The sequence below is a fragment of the Ruditapes philippinarum genome, unplaced genomic scaffold, assembly GCF_026571515.1.
Source record: "Ruditapes philippinarum isolate M1 unplaced genomic scaffold, ASM2657151v2 ctg6481_1_1_1_1, whole genome shotgun sequence".
Taxonomy (NCBI): Eukaryota; Metazoa; Mollusca; class Bivalvia; order Venerida; family Veneridae; genus Ruditapes; species Ruditapes philippinarum.
Window position 1 is genome coordinate 46,675 of NW_026865816.1, and position 3,244 is coordinate 49,918.

Consider the following 3,244-nt stretch of genomic DNA (forward strand, 5'->3'; position numbering starts at 1 on the left):
TTAGTAAATCAATTGCTCTTACCAGAAGTAACATTATGTTATTTTTTTTTAATTTAGTTGTATTTTATAATCGTCTATGGGGTGACTGTTTGTTGATAAAACAGGAATATTGTTAGTCATCTAAGGGATACTGGTATATAACAATGTTGAATCAGACTGTTTAAGAATACACAAAACCGAAAAAATACAAAAGACATAAAGAAACCCCCTCAACTATGCAACAATGTTTCAGCTGTTTGATTAGCATGTTAGAATGGAATGAATACCCCGCACTGTACAATTAATTGTATAAATGAAATACGTAAAAATTTTGTAATTAGAAGCATTCCAGTGTTTATTACGTGCGCCATGGCTTTGAATTGTTAAACCCTTGCATTTTCTCTCTATCTAAAATGTTAATTTAGAATGAAAAAAATTATAATCTTTTTTTAACTTTTTAAAAGGAAAGCAAAAATGTAATAAAAATGATAAAAAGGGTTTATAAAAGTATAATTTATTGATTTTCAGTTTTCTTTGTCATTTATTTCTTTCAAATGGAATTTAAAAGCATCAATGACCGAAGTTTTCAAAATTATATTGAAAACATAAGCAAAGGTGTATTTTGTATTTGTTAAGACTGCTTTCATACAACGATTTGAAAGATTTTCCCTTCATTTAGTGTTCATATTTTTGGCTGGATTTAGAAGAAAGAAGCGTGGCAAGACACCACTTTTTTGTTTGTTATGGGTTTTACGTTACATCGACTCAGTATAGGTCATATCGCGACGTTCAAGCTTTACTGGTGAAGGAAGACCTCAGGTGCCCTTCCGAGCATTATTTCACGTACGAGTACCTGAGTAAAACCACCGACGTTTCGATAGCTCGCTGGATAGCTTCCTCACATGAAAGAATCCAAAGTCCCTGTCGGGATTCGTACCAACAGAGGTGAGGGGCAAGTGGTTTGGCACTTAAAATAATACGAAAAATATGTTTCACTGTAGTAAAAGATATTAAAAAAATATGCATTTTATTCAATCTAAAATTCTTAATATTTTATTTATAATAACTAAATAAATAAAAAGTAAAAAGTACACCAGTTTAAATAAATATGGAATATATATTTCGCTGCAGTGACACATAAATCTTAACAGTGAAAATATGGGAAATGAAAATACGCATTTTATTCCATCAAAATTTCTCAATGTTTCATGTTTTATAATAATTATATAAATAAAAAGTACTCTTGATTTTAATGGGACGAATATGAATAAACTAGAATCCTCGATATATCATAAACACAGCTAGTTTTCTCAGATATTATTTACAGCATTAAATGAAAATAAACGACTAGACAGAATTCTAGATACAATTATGTAACTTGAATATGCAGATGATGCATAAAGTGGTATTACATAAAAGTCAAGGTGAAATGTTCAACAGTAAATCTAGGAATTTATTGACCTACATAATTTGCGGTATAAGCATATTTCATTATTATTATACTGACTTGAGCGAAATTTCAAACTGCCTTTGTTCGTGAAATTCGCAAATGCTAATTCTATAAATATATGGACAAGAAAAAAGGATATAAAAGAAGCGTAAAACAGAAGGATATATTTTGTTTAACAGTACCAAATAAGTCCTTGCATCGCCATTTACATTTCAACGTGTAAAAAATTGTACATTTATAAAGACATATTAATTATGGTTACACAGAAACACATTTACCAGCAAATTTACACCATCAATTCAATATTTGTATCTAATTCAAAGGTATCAAAATGTATTTCATCATATTTTTAAATTAAAAATGTCCGTTTATTATTATAATATTTGAATCTAGCAGTTCAGTTGCTGTTTTTGCTTGCCGAATTTACGTCAACGACACGCGGTTTGTCAAACTGTATGTGAAAACCTTTAATTTTTATCATACTTATAGTGTCACACATAGTGTCACACGCTGAGCACCTATAAGTACAGTCAATTAAAAAGATTTTAACAACGAATACATCTTTGCTTCTTAACAAAAGACAGATGTATTTTAATATTCCGTTATGAAAGCGTTAGATTGCCATTGAATCAGTTCCTGGAACCAACCAGTATTAACCAATGCTGTGTTTGGCAATCTTTAGGGATTCTTATTTTCTCTATTTTGCGTAAAGATGAAATGAGCAGGTTAATAAGTTATCTCTTTTCAAATATAAAAATGAATATCCGAAATAAAATGTCAATTTCTTTTAAATAAGTATACTACACCTGATACAAAAGTTATACTTTTAGGAATTAGCAAAAATGATTTACAGCAGAAATGACCAATTACCCAGTACTCCTGATAGTATTTTTCAAATGTGTTTAGTACAATCATGTTTTCTTATTGCTGGCCATAATTCATATATGATGAGCCAGGTACATTGTAACGTTATCTAATGTCAAATTTTCTTAAACTATATTAAACATCATTTATAAGCAATTTGACAACAGACTGATCTTAATTTGAGATTTTCATAATACTTTCATGATAATCTTTTTAATATATTAATTCATTGAATTGAAAATATCCGAGTTATATATCTTTACATGCCATTGAAAACAACTTTTATTAGAATGCATTTATTAGTTTTTTTATACTCTATCTATAAACACCCTGCATTTTACTGATGATTTTATTTTTCAAACCAGCTAGCCCGTTTTATTATGTACTATTCTCAAATTTGATGTTAGAAAATATTGGTAATTGCTGCTTAGTCTCTTTGTAAATATAAAATAAACATGGTTTGAGTTCACATAAAGTAAAATTAATATGTTGTATTTCAAATTCTACATACTAAAGGTTGTCACACTAAGAATATAAAATGTCATTTAACACCGGTTGTGCTTTTTTTAAAATGACCAACTTTACCAGACCTAAATTATGGACCGCAGCTTCCCATACATAGTTTGTTTTTGTTTTGTTTTTACTAAAATTAGTCATATTCAGTATCTGTAATAATTTAATAAGATTTAATGAGTTTCCGTAATTAAAATATTTTACTCAAGGAAGAACATGGTAATTCTTTAATCTAAAGCAAACAAAGAGCAAGAATCTGAGGTCTGTTTCGGTTTATTCTGTCGGAAAATAAACGTCACAGAGGCACATGACATTGGCAGAGGATATCGTGAAATTTTGGCGTTTGTAACGCAATCATATACTAGGTGACATTAATATTTAATCCAGTGACAATAAACTCCATCCAAAGTAAGAGGAGTATCTAATATATCTCCCTAC